This window comes from Podarcis pityusensis (assembly GCF_964106645.2).
Source record: "Podarcis pityusensis genome assembly, chromosome: 3".
Classification (NCBI taxonomy): Eukaryota; Metazoa; Chordata; class Lepidosauria; order Squamata; family Lacertidae; genus Podarcis; species Podarcis pityusensis.
The window spans coordinates 78,490,315-78,509,183 of record NC_138026.1 but is presented as its reverse complement, the minus strand read 5'-3'; the positions used below and the strand labels follow the sequence as shown (position 1 = coordinate 78,509,183).

The following is an 18,869-nucleotide window of genomic DNA, read 5'->3' as shown; positions in this document are numbered from 1 at the left end:
AATGCTTTTCAATTATTTTTTCCTGTTTCTTTGATCTGTCCTTTAAAGCCCGAAAGAACCAGGGGAGAATAAATAAAACGTCAGAGTTAGAGCTGCACTATAATGTTCTGCAATTATATTATTTGAACCGCAGTGTGGCCTCTGCTCATTCTGAGCTCTGCCCATAAGGCACCAAAACCCTCACCATTTGTAATGCTTGCCAAACATACTCTAATGCTAAAATGATTAGATTTTTAGTACCTGAAGGCGAATATGAATGAGGAGGTGGTTTTCTTTCATGCCATCTTTCACTTGTGTAACTTAAGTAACATTTTCACATGTGAGGCTTAGAAGGCTGCTTAGACTTAAATCAGCCTGAAACACAAATGCGAAACCCATATGGGCTATAAAGTACATTTGTTTTCCTTTCTACATTCTATCCCACATTATCAAATAGCACAAATAATGATCTCTCCAAGGGAAAGTGCTGGTGCAGGGGATACATGCTACAAATGTCTCCCATGTCTCTCTCTCAAAACATTGCAATAAATACTGTAACTTGCTTTAATTGTCTTGCTGGAAAAAGTAACTAAATAGCTGAGAGTCTTTAGGGGCCAAAGGACAAACGACAACTTCACACCTGTATGCTCTGACTTTATTTCATTTGTAAATGAGGAACATGGCCAAGGACCCACCTTGGCATATGAACAGGTATTGCTGATACAGTGAGTAAGGGGGTTTGAATACTTAAATTACGTTCCCTTGGTATAACAGCAGCTATGTGTTGTAATCCTGTCTTGTTGGCCATTATGTCTGTGTTATAAATAGTTCCAGTTGCTACCACCCACACATTTACACAGTGGCGGAGGAAAGGGGGGCTGTCCACCCTGGGTGCCATCTCTGAGGGGGGTGACAAGAAGGCACCCCGCTGCAGCCACAAGTGCAAGACCATGCCGCCGCCACTGCAGCCACGAGCAGACGATCGTATGCGCCGCCGGAAAGTTTGCCCCACCCCTCAACACCCCGCCCTGGGTGCCGGAGAGCCTTCCTTCACCCCTGCATTCACATACCTGTAGTTTATTTATTTTGTGTCTGTATTTGTTCAAGAGTGATTTATTCCTATATATGGATTATGTATATTATCATCACACCCTGTTTGTTCTATTATTATTATTATTATTATTATTATTATTATTATTATTATTAGAGTCCTGTCTTGCTATTAACACAGTGTAAGAGAGTAGTGTCTCTCGCACTGGGTAAGCACTCACTCTCACATGCATGCAAGTTCTCTTTGGGTGAAGGCCATTGCCACTGCTGGCCACGCACTGAAGAACACTTTTTCCTTGCAGGATCACAGAGCACATGCATGGAGAACAAACAGCTACTGTGCACCCAGAGTTCCACTACAGCCCTTACAGGGAAAGAGGTGAGTATGGCCTCAGACACTACAGTCCTCCACCTACCTTCACGCATGGAGAGCCTGGAACAAACTGGTAGGGGAAATTGTCAGGTGGCAGTTTGTTCCAGGCTCTCCATGCATGAAGGTAGGTGGATTTCCTCACAAACACCCACGGTGTATCCAGGTCTAGGGACTATGTGTCCCAGCTGCTGATCATGGCTCATTACACTCTGTCTCCACCCTTTGCTCTTCACAGCCAACAGCTGTGAGACCTACCCCATGCCCAGTTCCTTGCAGATCACGAGGAAGTCCCACAACCTTGCCAACCTATTGGCTCCACACAGGTCCCTCCTTGCTCCTGACCGGCAAAAGACTCTTTCAAAACACAGTACATCTTCAACACTTGTCCCAAGGAGTCCCGTGCGTCCTCTCTGTAGGCCTCTGGCCAAGGGAGGTATTTGGGTGCTATGTTCTGTTACCTTTCCTTCTTCCCTGTTGGGTGTTGTGATTAAACATAGGGCAATGAGCTTATAAAGGGATTTGAACCCCCTGCTTGTAGGGATACTTGAGGAAGTGCGCCAGCTGTGTCACTGCTGTCTGTGTCACAGGAGCTCATGAAACTTTATCATTGTGTACCGTATTTTTCGCTCTATAGGACGCACTTTTTTCCCTTCAAAAATGAAGGGAAAATGTGTGTGCGTCCTATGGAGCGAAGACGCCATAGCCCCGCGACCCTCTCCCGGCTGGAGAGGTGACGGGCGGCTATGGCAAGAGCCTCAATAGCCGCCCGTCACCTCTCCAGCCGGGAGATGGTCGTGGGGGGCTGCTTTAGCCCCGCGCGCGCTCTCCCGGCTGGAGAGGTGACGGGCGGCTATGGCAAGAGCCTCAATAGCCGCCCGTCACCTCTCCAGCCAGGAGAGGGTCGCAGGGGGCTGCTTTAGCCCCGCGCGCGCTCTCCCGGCTGGAGAGGTGACGGGCGGCTATGGCAGGAGCCTCTCTGCTGCGCCTTTCCGCTGCTCCCTGACCTGCTCTTTGGGGCTGGTGGTGGGCTTCCCCCCGCCAGCCCCAAAGAGCAGGTCGAAATGAACCTGAAGCCTGGAGAGCGAGAGGGGTCAGTGCACACCACCCCCTCTCGCTCTCCAGGCTTCCAAGGTAGCCGCCTGAACGCACCTTAAACGGCACCTTGTTTTAGAGCGGGAAAACAAGAGGGGGAAAGTTCTCCCCCTCTCTGCGCAGCGCCTCCTGCCACTTCGCTGAAGGGGCGCTGGGCAGAGAGGGGGAGAAATTTTTTTTCTTGTTCTCCCCCCTCTAAAACAAAGTGCGTCCTATTGTCCGGTGCGTCCTATGGTGCGAAAAATACGGTATGTGTTGCACTGTACATAGGGCAGGCGGTTGTCCTGGAGATATATCCTCTATGTCACTGCATCTGCTACCTCCATGTCTACATGACTTGGAAGTGCCACTGTTGCCATGGGCCATAATGTTACCATATATGCTGAGGGAGTGGCATTAGCCATTGCTCTGTTGTTCGCTTTTAGAGCAGTTTATTTATTCTTTCCACTTTGGGGCTGAAGGTTTAAAAAGGCTGTTTTACATTATAGTTAGCTAGTAAATGAAGTGTATGTAAGTTGGTTTAAGATCAAGTGTTAAATATAACTAGCACATCTCCATTGTTTCTATTCACATCAATAACACTTCACAAAGTCTTTATTTTCCAGTCATTTAGCTTAAAATAAGAGTGCCAACCAATTCTGGAAACTGGTATGGGAAGCAATGTCCTTCTATTACTGTCCACTATTCAAAGAGGCATGACAGCTTCCTTCAAGTCTGGCAAACTAATGAGGATGAGGATGACAAATAGTAATTACACTGGAAGCATGCATGGCAGGCTGATGCTAAAATAAAAGAAAGACCCATTCCCCTTGCAATATGTCTTTCTCAAAGAATACATTTATTGCCTCCTTCAGCTTATGCATTCTATTCATGGTCATAGTAAAAAATATTGATTCCCTCCACCATTTACATAAAGGTTCTGTGCAAAATTGAATATGACAGCCCAGACATCTACGTAATGGCCTTCCAGTAAGTATAAAAGCTACACAGAATAATCCGTCTCACAGAGAATACTAATGTCAGCTTTGATGCCTCTAGCAATGGTGTGTTCTGGGAGGGCAAAATCAGACGGGGTTGTGTGTATTTAATGACTGTTAAAAGAGAAAAACAAAAACAAAATGTTGGTGGCTTCATCACGTACAGCCCCACTCTCCCATGCCATTGGCAATAAACTGATCTGTCATAACTGTTGTATTTGCAAATCCAGCCCTTCCTACATCTGTTAATAGAGAGACACAAAAACAGATTGTTTTCTTTGTTTCAAACAAAATAGGAACAGTGGGTGGTATTCACTTGTTATTCTACACAAACTAGAAGTACTTTGGACATTTAACCCCCACTCCACCCCACCACATTTCATCCACAGTCATATTCCTCTGCCTTGTCATAGTGATTGCCTGGGGTGGGGGGTGGGGATTGAATGCACAGCACCAACTGATGGCTTTTGTGTGTGTGTGTGTTTTTTTTACCATAAAAATGACTTCACTAAAAGTGGCAGCTGTCATGTGATGGATAAAATCCTCGTTCATGGTTTATCAGCATTCGGCATAAAAGGCTAACTGTCTTACATGCTAAGCATCAATGAACTATGCAGACTCATTACACGGCCCACCTATTTTTTGTTATGGTGCTTGCTTGATGCTTATCACTGTTGACTGTAATGATTTTTAATTATTGCAAGTGCTTTATATTCCACCTGTCATTAGATGCTCTGAAGACCATTCAGTCAAAAAGCAACGTATGAGTAAGAAAGCTAAATAAATGACAGAAGTTTCAGATGTTCCAGTTATCAGGTAATAATTATAACCATCACATGAACACTGTAAGATGTGAAGTTACTCTCATGAAATTTGGAACTGCAGAACAGGTCCAGAGAAATAGTAAAGTGTTGCAGTTAATGATTCTCCATCATTCTATTATTCATTACTACTCTTAATGGTCAAATATATTATAAATGAATGCGTATCTGTAGTATCTGAGGTCCTGTAATTTTGAGGCAGTGCTGTTTGTCAGGCCAGGAAGATTTTTATAGAATTATTAGTTGATGAAGCAAACCATATGAAGAGTTAGACCACAGGTCAGTTCTACAGAAACAGATCTATAGAAACGTATTAACAATGTAAGAGAAATTTGTCTTAAAAAATAAGATAGAGTTATTGGTGTGAGCATAACTCTTGTTCTGTGCTGGCACATTAACAGCTTGCTTATTAACTCTCCTTGTCCGTTATTGTGTGGGTGGAATTCCAAGAAAGAAGATTCCACCTAAACATTAGGAATAACTTTCTGGCAGTAAGAGCTGTTTGACAGTGAAACAAACTTCCATAAGAGGTGGGAGACTCTCCTTCCTTGGAGGTATTTAAGCACAGGTTGGATGGCCATCAGTCATGTATGATTTAGTTGAGATTCCTGCATTGCAGGGGCTAGATTAGATGGCCCTTCGGGGTCCCTTCAGTTCTATGATTCTATGATTTTCAACAGTAAAGCACACATCTCTCTCAAAAATTAGTGGAATGACACACACTAAAAAAACCAACAACCTCAACTAAGACATTTACCCCATTGACTTCAACAGGTGTTTTCAATAGTATCTTGGTTGTGTCCAATGAGTTTTCTTCAGTCACAGTCAATATTTTATTTATTTTTTTGTTTTGTTTTGTTTTGTTTTGTTTATTACATTTTTATAACACCCTTAATCCGAAGATCACAGGGAGGTTTACAATATAATTTCATTTAGTTGATAGATTTGGACCCTCATGGCTTGGTGAGGGTTTATGATGAATGCCTTCTGAAACTTGGTCTCTCTCTCTCTCTTTGTGTGTATGTATGCATCTGTGTGCATGCACCTAGTTAGAACTCCACATAATATTTTAAAGATTGCTACAAAAATATATCATCCTCACTAATATGAGTGTAGTTGACTCCTTGAGCAAAACTGTATTTCAGCAAACTTAATACAACAAATATTCATGCTTATGGGAACAGCATGCAAAATCTAAAAAAAAATATGTTTAAGGTACATGGGTAGAGCCACAGACCACTGAATTAATTCCTTTCACCTACATTTTGAACATGCAACTGTATGACTTTTGGCATCCAATCCTTACTGTTGCAGTATACTACACAATGAATGATTGCTTTCCCAAATGTTGCAAAATGGAAGTGTCTGAATGTTTCTATGACACTTGGAACTCTATAATGTAGTGTTGAGTACCTGGGGTCAACAAGAGCTGAGAATAAGCTAAAAATCTCAAAGTTGTAGATTTGGAAGGGACCACATGGGTAATCTGTAGGAATCTTTTGCCCAATGTAGAACTGAAACCCACAACCCTGCAATTAAGAGCCTCATCATGCTCTACCAACTGAGCTAGAAAAAATTCACCTATAGTACAGGCACAGTGAATAACATCAAGTGTGAGGGTGACAGTGGCACCATTTATTCATCCAGATCCCCAATGAAATGAAGACCAGTAATGTTGCTGGTAGAAAACAAGGTTTGAAGAAGGTGACGTGTGGAAGGGAGTGGGTTGCAGCTGCTGGAAAATGGTTTTGGCCACTGTCCTCCTGAGTGGAATGTCCTTGCCAGAGAAGCCTGCTTGCCCCTGGCTGGTGAGCAGCCAGGTGGGCAACCCATCAGAAGCATCTCCCAGGCTGGAGGGCATTTGGCGTCTTTCACCATCACCAACTCTCAGGGCAAAGGGCTGCTGCTGTTAGCTGCTCAAGCCCCCAGTCAGGTAGAGGTTTGGGTTTGCTATTTTCAGACAAATTTCCTATAAATAAGTAGGGAATATTCTTTTTTTGCTTAATGCAAAACTGTAAAGACTGCTCTTGGGTGAAAACCACTGGAGTTATCCTTATGAAATTTGGCAGAATTCACCCCCTCTGATGGTGCAAGGGTGCCTGCACACTTTATATCACTCTGCCAAAAAAACACCCTATAGCCTGTTTCCTTCGAAAAATATATTAAAAAAGAAAGTTACCTCATACATAAATGCCTGCATTTATTTGCCTGTAATGTGGCAGGCTTACTCCACTCTCAAGGGCTACAATGCCTACAAGTTTTATCCACCAGTCAGAAAGAAAATTGTTATAGCCTTAAAAAAAATTATCCAAAGTGAATGGTGGGAGAGGAAGCTTTGTTTCCCCTCAAACTGAAGTTTGTCTCAAATCACAAGCCAAATCATGCAGGCTCTGAAGTCTGAATCCCAAGCCCAGGTGTTCAGATCCAAATCACTGAATTAGGGTCTGAACTGAATCTGGTGGTTGTTGAATACCCCTAATAGAACTGCTTGATGTGTCACATTAGATATCCATATGTGAGGGAGGGAAGATGAATCATAGAGCAAAGGGAGAAGTGAATGACAACAGATGTGGGAGCAGGAGGCAGTGGGGGCTAGAAGGGGAGGGGCAGTTCTTCTATATGAGGCACGCTGCTTCTTCTTGCTGCTGCTGTTTGCTCTCACAGCATCCCATTTTATAGGTATGTGATAACTTGCCCAAGGCCACACACTCGTGTGACTTGGATGGCATGGCACAACTGAGCTCTGCTTTGCCAAAACCAAGTCTAACTATCTATGGGGCAGCAGTGGTTCTGATGTAATTCTGTGTTTTATATCATTAGAAACCACAATTATGTTAATGTTACTACATCCAGTTGATTAAAATGGCCAGTTGTAATTGGCCTAAGAAACGATTAAAATAAATGATGTGAAGTGGGAATCATGAGGCACCATCTTTATAATATAAGCGTCAAAAGAAATGGGGGAGCCTCTCAGATAGTTATCCAACTACTTAATTTGCTCTGTTGCTTTTCATGGAATTTCCTGTCAGGCTACATTATCAATACATGTTTCATGGAGCAATTTCTTTTTCAAGGGCCTCACTCACTCTTTTAAAATGGCTGTTTTTCTGTGTCAGTCAGAACAATTATATTTGTCTGTGTGCACAGAAGACTGATGGTGATTGAAAATGATTTGTATTTTCCACTAGAAGAATACAGCCCACAGCACGTTTCCTCAAAAGGGTAAACCTGCAATTGAAGAATCATCTTCCATTTCAGATTATCTATCTGAATTCCACTGATGCACTTCTGTAAAAAACAATGTAGCCAAATGTCAAACTCAAGGATGTTTTAATGCCATTACTGCCGCACAAAAATCAATAGTGTTAGCATGTAAAAAGCTTACTATTTAAGAAAAGTGTTTCCTCCTTCCTATCTTTATTCTCCCTTTCTGTATCACAATATTCCTGTAAACCTGATTTGTAGATATTACATCATAATAAATTGGATTATGATCAGCCCGTTGCAAATCCTTATCCACTCTAACTGCTTTTGCCTCACAGAGAAGACTGTAAAAGTGAAAGAGGGTCAGGGTGGAGCTATATAAAACCTGTTATTCCTTGATATAATCAAGTTCTTGATATGAGCAACAACAGCTCTCTACAACCTGGTGCCTTACAACTCTCACTATCTCTAACCATGAAAACATGAGAGGGAGAGAGATGTCCCTACGTCAAAAGCATGCCAAATTACAGGCAAATCAGTCCTGTGGTTTTTGTGCTAGGCCCCTTGATTGGGTGGGTGGGGCAAAGCATGGAAATGAATTCACTTTCATCTTCCAAGACACTGCACTGGGGTGTCTGCATAAAATTCTTCCTTTGTGTAATAAGCTTCATTGTTCAGTCATGATAGAGACCTCTTTCCCCAGGTGATTTTCTTCATATGGAAAGTTTGAATTTTGAACATTTTGAAAGTTTGAACAGTCAGACACTAGCCTGTAGCGTTCTGTTTTGCTTTTGGTGTCTGAATTGCTGAGGCATCATGATGTGCTTCAGTGGGGTGGGTCCCCACTTTGACTTGTGCATTTTTTACAGATCCTTTTTCTCCTAAGACAAGCTCAGAATTCTTCCAAAGCACCTTGCTTTCACTTGAGATTTACTGCACCCCCATAATTTATATCCTTGGGTTTATCAGAATACTATATGCTGCATTGTTTTTGCATGTGATGTTGAGGTTGGATACATAGGATGCTTTAACCCAGGCATCCCCAACCTGCGGCCTTCCAGATGTTTTGGCCTACAACTCCCATGATCCCTAGCTAACAGGACCAGTGGTCAGGGATGATGGGAATTGTAGTCCAAAACATCTGGAGGGCCAAAGGTTGCCTGCTTTAACATTTATCTCCTGTTTGACCACATATGCAGCAGCTCAGCTGTTGATGGGAGTAGATGGATGACAACATGTGATATCTTGGCTAAAACATACGCACTGGCTGCCCATATGTTTTCAGGCCAGGTTCAAGGTTCTTGTGTTGACACACAAAGCTCTGAAGAACTTGGGACCAATATAACCTAAGGAACACCTGAGCTCTTATATCCCAGCCTGATCATTGAGATCAACTAGAGGAGCACTGCTAGTTGTTCCCTATGTTACAGAGGTCCTATAGGTCACCACTAGGGGTTGGGCATTTAGTGTTGGCCATCCCATGTTGTGAAACTCTATTTCAGCAGGCATCCTTTTTTACTTTCATGTATCTCTTGAAGACACACACACACACACATTGTCATAGTGCTGCAGAAGATCTGTTTTTAGTCCTTCAGGTTTCCCTTCCTAATACCATAACTCACTGCAGTAGTTTCCCTTTGGGTTACAATTACCTCATACCTGGCACCATACCTGCCTGTCTCACACAAAAGGACACATTGAGAGCTGATGTCACTATTCACAGCAGCCATTGCCTAGTGAAAAGTTAATGTCCTCATGCTTGGCCCAGGCTACAGAACAGTGTAAGAAGCAATATATTACAATGTGGAAGAGATCTCTCCACAAAGATTATCAGGGAAAATGTTTGACGCTAGAACCTCAATTGATGAAGTATTTGTATTTTAAAATAAAATGAATAACTGCTTAGTCTAATCCTTCACATGGACATTGGACATGCAAGCCAACCTACATGTTATGCAGGGAGATAAATGACTGGAGCACCCAGCTTAGCAACAACCCTTAAATGTAGTCATCTGGGGCTGTAAATTGGCTTTCAGCATGTTCATAGCCCAGCATGTTCATGGGGAACCACAGAGTCAGGGGCCAAGTTGAGCCTTCAAGACCTCTCTAGCTGGGCCTCGGGGCCCTCCATAGACCTCACCTCCTATCCCAAGATCACACTCTAGAATCATATAGTTGGAAGTGAACCTGGGGGTCATCTAGTCAGCCCCCTGCAATGCAGGAATCACATGTGGTTCCCCAACCTCACTGGCCATGCTCCACAAATTCCCTGAGTGTGTCTATTGGTTGGAATGTGCCCTTAAACTGTGATGAAGTTCTACCTCTTTCTCCATGTGGCAAGCAAGAGGCAATGAGGAGAGAGGTAGGCAGGCAGGTATGTGTGTGTAGAAACCTCTGAGATGTGGCTGGAAATTTACCTTTACCTATAAACCTAAGAATCACATCCAGGGGAAGGAGGAATAGCCCACAATTGCTTCCCTCCATGTTGCACTGACAGAAGCCTTGACATCAGCTGAGCAATACCACTGGATACAATTCAACTTTTTAATATTTGCATACAGAATCTGTATTATACCACAGATACTTGAATGGACACTTGAGGCACATGAAGACAAATACTGTTAGTAAAGCAAATGTAAATTACAACGATGTATTCCAATATGATTACATGCCATTCTGCTTTGACATAAGTCACCTCTCCCACCCACCACCCTTGGAGACAGTCATTCTGAAATTTTGCAGACAGTTCTGTTTTTAGATTTTCAACAAATTCTTCTATATCCCCCAAAATAGAGCCACACAGAGCTCATGGTCAATAATGTAGAAACTGTTTATATAAGGAAGCGGAATTTCAAATTTGAGCTTAACAAATTTATCTTATCCTTTGAGTCTTCCTTTGCAAATAATTTTATTTCCAATACAGAGAAGAATAATGTCACTCTGTCTCTCCCCCCCCCACCCCCGCCAATCATAGGTTGTACCAGGAGATCTACCTTGATTTTTCTCTCTCCTTTGCTTCCTATGCTCTTTTTGATATTATTTATTCAGAACTAATAGGATTTGTCCAGTCTGGCTTTCAGGATGAGTCAGCAACCTGTCTCCATTTATCTATATGTTCCAAGCCTCTCTGTTTTCACAGAAGCTAATTACAAGATTGCAAGGAGGCTGCGAGAACCTCGGGTAAGGAGCAAAAGAGGGCGGCCAAAGAAGCCAAACAAATGTTTTAGCTTCCATAGTGTATGATGAGGGAGAGTGTATGACAAGACAGGCACTAAATACATGCTGCAAGATTAACCTTTTACAACAAGAACCATTGTCTTTTGGGAAATATTCACTGAGAGAGACATAGCTAAATACCACTAATGCTGCATGCTTGATTAATTCTGTACCTATAGAGCATCCGTATCCAAGAGGAGACTGTCTCCACATGGTACATGACCCGTGAGCAACAGCTCAGACATCTCACCACATATAAGGATGGGAATGAGAGTGAGGGGGACAATACTAAGGAAACCGTCTCCTTTCTTCAACACCAACAGATGTGAAATTGTGTATCTGTGGAGGACTCTAGCCAGGAGCGGCTCATCCTGTTTCACCACCTGAAGCGTCACTGCTCTAGCCTCCCTTACCTTGGTTGCATGGCAGTGCCAGCAATGGCAGCGAGTTCTGGGGAGATATTGCTGGAAGCTGCTGCTGGCACCACTTCTCTGCCAGAGGCAGCTACCTCAGCCCACCTCATGGACAGCCAGCCCTGACTCAATGCCTCTTTCTTGAGAGCATGATACCTAACGCTTGGTCCTAGGCTTGGCTGAACAGAATTGTAAGAACATAGAACTGGGCTGTCAGTATCCTCTTTTTCCTTAAGTCAAGGGGTGGATTCGTGGAACACTTTCCCATGGAGCACCTCTGCAATACAGGAGATATCAGACCAGTCTTTAAAGGGAGCCTCACTGTGTGTACTGAAATCCCACTCATTGTGGTTGCTGCTAGGGATGTAAAAGAATTCTGCCAAAAACAGAAATGGGAGCAGAAAGTATCTGTCTTTGCTTATTTGTTCCACACCTGGAACAGAAATCAACCCAGCAAATATGATTTGTATTCACTGTTGCTTTCAGTCTACAAACATTATATAATTGATTAGACCCCATGCCCACCATTTGAATTGTTTCTTTTGCATTTAAGTGAATGGGGTGGAATGACATACAGACGACATAACTTACACCATTTACACAATTATTTACATAAATTGATTAAGCTATGTAATTTCGCCACAGTGAGACTAATAGCATAGTTTTGGGTGGAAGACAAATTATCTCAGAATGGAAACAGTGCTGCATATATATACAAGGTGGATTGGAAATACAAGGTGCAATAAATGCAAGGTGGATTGGAAAACAGTGCCTTCTCACATCCCCAGCTGCTGCTTCACTTTAGTTGTCATTTACCAAAAGCACCCAAGTGTTGGGCTTCTCCTAATACAGCCAGCCTTCAAGGCACACAATATTCTGCACTTAGAAATGCAATTATTTGTAATGAAATGTCAAGGAATTTGAGCCATCAATCCTTTTGTAACTCAATAATAAAGTTGCAGACATTTCTGAGAGTAATGATGAATAATCTTGCTGCATAAAGGTTAAAAAGATGCTGGAATACAACGGTACAACATAAAAATTCAAATAGCAAAGTTGATTCCAAGGCACAGTGATAATGTCCGAATATCGTCCTGAACTTAGGTACTAAATACATACTTTGCTGGCTAAAGATTGGAGAGCTATATGTTGGGGGTTCTTTGGTTGTGATTCCAACATTGCGGGAGATTGGACTAGATGACCCTTGGAGCCCCTTCCAACTCTGCAATTCTATAATTCTATGAAACAGGGCTCTCATTTACGGTGAAGAAGAGTTGCAGGGCGTCTGCTCCACGCTACCCCCCTCCTTTCCCCCCTCCTTAGGAAAAGAGTGGGTTGGATAGCAGACAGGGGAAACACCTCTGAATTGTTTGAGAAATTTGATTGGAACACTCAAAGCCTAATTTATTTGCAGAGTGAACCAAAGGGAATTTGCACATCCCTGCTAATAAGTGCTCAGAGTCTGCTTAGTAAAGCTGTCTCTACGCTTGACTTCGGTAATAATCATTAAAGTTTCCTGGCATTACAGCAGTCAGTCAGTCAGCTTTATTGTGCATAGCCAAAGCCCTTTCCGATATAGAAAATATAAAATTTCCAACTTCAGCAGCAAAAATATAGAATGGAGGCTTAGTGTCACAAATAAATGGAAACAGCAAAAATTATAATAAAGATTATCCTCAAGTATCTATCCATACTACAGTGCAATCTTAGCCCTAATTGTTCTCATTTTTAAAATCACAATCAAAGAGAATGAGATGTTTTCACTTAATTTCAGCTTCAAACAAATCCACAGAGGAAGTTTCAAAGGGAACACCCCTCCACCCAATTTAGATCTATTTCCTTTCAAAGATGGTCAGTCTTCCATCATACAAAGGTTAAATAGAACGGGAATAGATTCAGAAAGTAACTCAGCTGTTACCATTTGATTTGAACACCATCATCTTGCCTTTCACCCTGTAAATTAAATAATCCTCAATTTCAACCCTTTGATGACTATGACATAATGCCACTATATACGGTTTGAATCATCTTCTGGGAGATTTGATCTGATTTGAAGAAAAAGGCATTCTGCAGTTTCTTAGAATGCTATAAATGGTCTATGCAATGAGATTCTTAAGTCCCTGTCTCAAATAATACTTCCCTTACTGCAAACCCTGCCTGCCCCTTTTGTTAATTGTGTAGTAGGGGAATCACCTGTCCCCATGTCAGTGAGTGTAAGAGGTGAACTGCATCACAGCAGATTTGTCCATATTGTTATAGGGCTGTGGGTACCAAATGTCTGGGTTCAATAAATGTTATAATTTAACTAGAGCTTATGTGTGAAAACAGGGTATCAGACCCATGTGTGTAATAGGTCATGTAACCTATTCAAAGCATGTGTGAAGGCTATTTGTCAGACCCTGTGTGCTGAGCAGGGTGCCAGCCATCCTTAAGTCCATGGAATCAACAAGTGTAAGACAAGTGTAAAAGTTAATTAACTCAGCCTAATTTCCTTTGAGGTGATGGCCTGGGGATAATGAGTCATTAGCACATCAAAGGAGTGTTGCCTTTGCATTAGAAAAGCAGTGACAATGAAAGCCTAAGGGGGGAGGGACCAGTGTGATGCCAGCTGACAGGAGGAAGTTAGGAATTAGAGATGGCTGATTTGCTGCTGAGCTGCAAGGCTGCAATGAGGGGAGAAACATGAACCTCTTTCAACATGACGCTCCGAATCCCCCTCTAGCTAGGCATCAGGTTGCATATATGTGTAAATAATCCATATATCATAAAGACACCACAGTCTCCGCTGTGCCTCATTTTTCCAAAAGTAAGCACAGCCCCTGGGTTAGCTCGCCTGGGACCTCTGCAATCTCACACTGCTGTAGAGATTGGGGTGGCAGGTAACAATATTATGGAAGCCTTATAGTGGAAAACATGCTCCATTTCTTTAACAAGCTTCAAAAGCAAATTGTTAGTTGATATGCTGTTTACATCTGTAATGAAAGATGCACACAAATTAGGTTACAATATAAGACAACTAAGGGGAGTCTTTATTGCTGTCTCTGCTCCCCCACCCAACCTTCTATCTCTCCAGCACCACTCCATTAAGACAATCAGAACTGACTGCTTGCAGAGGGCTACTCTCCTTCAACTTCCTGCACATCATCCAATTTGGTTCCCTCCATTTCCTTTTTCCTGTCTTGCCCTCCTTTCTCCCTCCAGGCCCTACCCTGAGACTCACTTAAAGAATTATTTTTCTTTATTTTTCTTTCTATTTTTCCAACATTCCTAGGGGGTGGTCGAGAGAGCAAGAGTGGTTCTGCAGCATCCACACAGCAATATGAAATTGAGGCAGGGGCTGTAAGTTCCTCACCACAGATTTAAATTGCCATTCTTGGTGTGCACATACATTTTGCTTGCAATAACGGAACGTTTGGTGCAAGAAAAAGCTAAAATAAGGTAATACAGATGGTCTGGCTCATGCATGCCTTTTGCTGTTACCGACAGCTTGATAAAAAGAAGTGGAGGTTTAATGAGAATAGAGATGTGAAGAGTTCGTAATACTTGTTCATATCTTATAAGCAGATTCATGAAAAGCACAGTGAATCTTTTGAATAGTCACCATTATTTTCTGATCAGGATTTGTAAGTGATGGAACTGCAAATAACCCAGGAAAATGATTCTTTCAGATGCTGGCAGCATGTCTATCCATCTGCATGCCAGCTGCCTTATGCCAACCACAAAAATATGGATTGTATGAATTGCCCCATGAAGCACTTTAATCATATTTAAATTCATTTTTATAGCTATATATGCCCTTCTTTTGGAACTTTGTGCCACACTGTGTCCAGTGGGTCATGCTCATTAGAGAAAGAGGAACTTCTCATACATTTCACCTAGGAATATTGGAAATAAGTTGCAGCCACCTTTCAAGTGAAATGTGAATTTCTCCCAACTGTGTGAGAGTCTGGTGCTAATACAAATGGGGGATTAAAAGCTTTAGCTGGAGTCAAGCATAGTGTAAAAGGCACCATACAGATTTCCCAAAATAACTCTAGCCACGCATCTGGATCCTTACAATTCAACTCTCTTGCTCTGCTAATCCTTGGCTTTACTGAACACACTGCAGCTGATTTGGGGATGTGTATAAACAGTATTAGGAACTAGGTCAGTAGAATGAAGTTACATGCATCTTGCATACGTGTATGATATAACAACTCAGCTGTTATTAATGACTATGCATCAAAAAGCATGGGGGGGAACTATTAAAATACACATTTTTAACTCTAACCAGATTGATCTTTGTAGAAAAAAATAAAAATAAAAAGTTCCTTTAACTCCAGTGTTGAAACCTACAAACTTGCAAGGAGCAGGGCCAGCCCACCCATGACACGCCATGAGGCGACTGCCTCAGCTGGCAGAATTCAGAAGCAGCAGATTATGCTGCTGAGACCACTGCCACAGCTGCTGAGGCTTACTGCCAACAGACTGCTTCTCCTCCTCTAGCAGCCGCCCCTCTCCAGCCTCGGTGGGGGTGGCTTCCTGCTTCAGCTTCTGGTGGCGAGGATCTGCAAATGCTTCTTCTTGAGAACAAGCGCTTTCAGAGTCCCGTCACTCTCCAGAGAGGTCAGAGAAAAATCTATGCTTGGATGTCCCATTCATAAATGTGCACAGGAATCTTAAACTGCACTACTACAGCTACCCAGTAGAATTATCTGGGGAGTCCTGGAGCCTGGCTCTTTTCTCCTGTAGCTACACTGAATTTATCCACTGTTTCAAGTCACTATATTTAGCCCCCCCCCCCTCTCACACACACACTGAGCTAGTTCAGCTATATCAAGCCCCCTTTAAAAAGCAGGGATTAGAGAAAAAGGCTTCCGTTTCTCAACATCATTCATTTCGGATCCTCAGACAAAAGAGATTGTTTAAAAGAAAATATCCATGCCGTCCTTCTTTTCTCTCCTACCTAAACTGTTCAACCAGGAGGGAATGTTCAGCTAAGTGTTAGGAACAGTTCTGACTGGCTCTCTCTCTGTGTGTAACTTGGATTTGTGCTCAGCAGATATCTAGCCAGACAGAAGAGAATGCAATCCCAGTTTACAGCATCATGTGCCCTCATTTGAAAAGAAAAGATGTCTCTCGACCATATGTCTCCCGTTTCCTGGCAAAGCTGATCTCATTCTCCCTTATTCTAATAACCCCTAAATCTGCTCTGCTTCATTGTTTCTCCCCTCCTTCATTTTTTTTATTATTCTCCTCCCCTTCTCTCAAGGCATCTGTCTTCCCTCACAATGCTGTACCTCAAAAGGAGGTTGTTGACTTAACATTGCATAACATAAAACACAACATAAAGCAAATATGTCCCAGTATTTCCCGCAATCCTGGTAAAGGAAGCACCCAACGATTTTTAATCAGGCAAGAAAAAAGCAGGAATAGGACTTGACACTGTCTGAATTAGTAGCTCCACCTGCCTGGACATGTGTATGGGGTGGGTGGATGTGCGGTGTGTGTGTGTGCTGGAGATTTATGCTGGAAGTTTGTGTGGCAATTCTGCAAATCAGAATGGAGTTTGACAGAAAAAAGCATCTTGCCCATAGCCAGATCTGGAGACAAGTGGACTGGGGAGCCGAGGGTGATTGGAAAACTCCTGAGGTGGACGACAGGCTCAGCTCTGGAATTTCCCTCCCACAACTTTGAGTTTTGAATATGGACAAAAATTAATAATAAATATGTTACTGAGCAAGCCAGGCACCAGTTAAAAATCCAGCAATCACCGCAATGCAGGTTTATAGGGAAATAACAATATTCATCACCTATACTTGGTCACTGTTGTTTCTAAAATAATATGTATCCTAAAAGCACAGGGAAGTGAAGGCAAATAACTTCTGGCCTAGCCAGCTGAAGGCATTTTGGCACCTGAGGCAAACAAGAAAATGTCATATACACCCCCACCTGGTATTGAGAGGTAGACCGTTCCTGAACCTGGGGGATCTATTTGTTTCCTACTGTAAACAGGGTTAGGATTGCAGCTTCTTGTAAAACAGAAGATTTGCAAAGCATGTGTGTGTGTAGGGCGTTATTTGGTTACTTCGTGCTGCTCTAGATGGCCGTGTGAAGGATTTGCCTGCCCTCTGGGGTTGTTGGATCTGACACTGCTGTTGCCCACTGTTGATGGAGAACACCAGTGGTGTGAAGTATGCTTCCCTTCCACTCCATGACTCCATACTCTGCACTTCAAGTGAAGCAATTCCCCCAACAGCAAGAATGACACTCCAGCCAAAGATTTTTGCCCAGGTGGAGTGTTCGTATGCCGGCCTCATCCACCGCTGCCTTGACATGAGCAATGGTGGGATCTGAAGAAGGAGGCGCTTTGGAAGAGGCAGAAACTGCACACGGTGGCCAGCAACTGCCTTCTTCCTTCCCACCTCCTTTCCGAAATCATGATATATTGCCATATTGCAATGTTTAGCTGGCCATATTGCAATGTTTTACAGTGTTGGAAAGCCGCTATCGCCCAGTCCTGTGGCCAGTCCTGGGAAGGATAGAATGGAAATCAGGTAGAAAGAAAGGTGTGGGGGGGGGGGGGACTGGAAGAAACTGGGTAGTGATTAGATTAAGCTGAAGGAATTGAGGAATGAATATCCTGGGTGGTGAAGCAGATAGATCAAAAGGGAATTTTTGACATTTCTCAAATAAATAAAATATCAGAAATGATGAGAGAATTACTGCCTACTCAATTTACTGAGAAGAAAAGCAGCAGAAAATTGGTTTGAAAAACAGGCAGATCAATTATTTCAAAACTTCTTTTTTTTAAAATGATATTTATTAGTTTTTCAACATTTCCAACACAACACTACAAACAAACAAAAAGAAAAAAAGAAAAAAAGAGAAAAAACAATACAAATACAATACATAAACCCTACATGGACTAACAAAGCAAACAAAAACAAACAAAAACAATTTAAAAGCACCTCAAACATTTTCAATATCTTATATTTCACTCACTTATTTCCAGCGACCTCCTCACACCTCCCTTTTTGTATTCCACTTCTATTATTTGTTTCAGCAATTCCTTTCCATCTTACTCTAGTTTTCTGTTCTATAATTATCTTAACACATTCTTACCATACTTTTCCTTTAATTTTCTATTAATCTATTTATACTTAAATCTTTATAACATTTCAACTAAAGCCATGTAATTTCATTACAACATTTTTCTAATATTCCTTAATTTTACAATATTTCTATAAATAGTCTTTAAACTTTTTCCAATCTTCTTCCACCGACTCTTTACCCTGGTCTCGGATCTTGCCAGTCATTTCCGTCAATTCCATATAGTCCATCAACTTCATCTGCCATTGTCCAACGCTTGAGTATTTTCAAAAAGCAACCATTCTCTCAACCAGCAAAAAGCAGATAGTTCACAACGAAGTTTAAAGGTCTGGCAGGGCAGGTCCACCTCCTTCTTTGGCATCCATCAATATCTTAAGTTTTACTCAAGGCTTCCTGCCCTGCCAAGCAACTCTAGGAGCATCCCTCTGCCACCTCCTGACACCCTCCGTCCCATCCAAAGCTTGCAATGTTTGAAACAAAAGCAACATCCCCAGCAGCACAACAGCCCTCATCCCCCCCACAATAACTCGGCCCAACAGTAACAACTTCTGATTTGTCCATATTTCCAAATGCCCCTTCTCTTCAAGTCAATATCCTTCAGTTATCCTTAAGCAGATTCACATTTTTGGCAGTCATACTAACCCCCAAATAC

General features: G+C 42.3%; 1 protein-coding gene and 1 long non-coding RNA gene across 6 annotated transcripts in view; one reads left to right on the top strand and one right to left on the bottom strand.

Moving 5' to 3' along the window:
• The window catches only part of LOC308472722, a 55,428-nt gene extending 51,017 nt beyond the window's left edge, over positions 1-4,411 (top strand). For both annotated transcript variants that reach the window (XR_013983671.1, XR_013983672.1), the window contains 3 exons: positions 1,332-1,408; positions 3,411-3,463; positions 4,201-4,411. This is a non-coding gene — a long non-coding RNA (uncharacterized lncRNA). The remainder of the gene's footprint in view (positions 1-1,331; positions 1,409-3,410; positions 3,464-4,200) is intronic.
• Positions 1-18,869, bottom strand: part of CHRM3 (cholinergic receptor muscarinic 3) — a 227,665-nt gene that overhangs the window by 32,301 nt on the left and 176,495 nt on the right. The window lies entirely within an intron of this gene.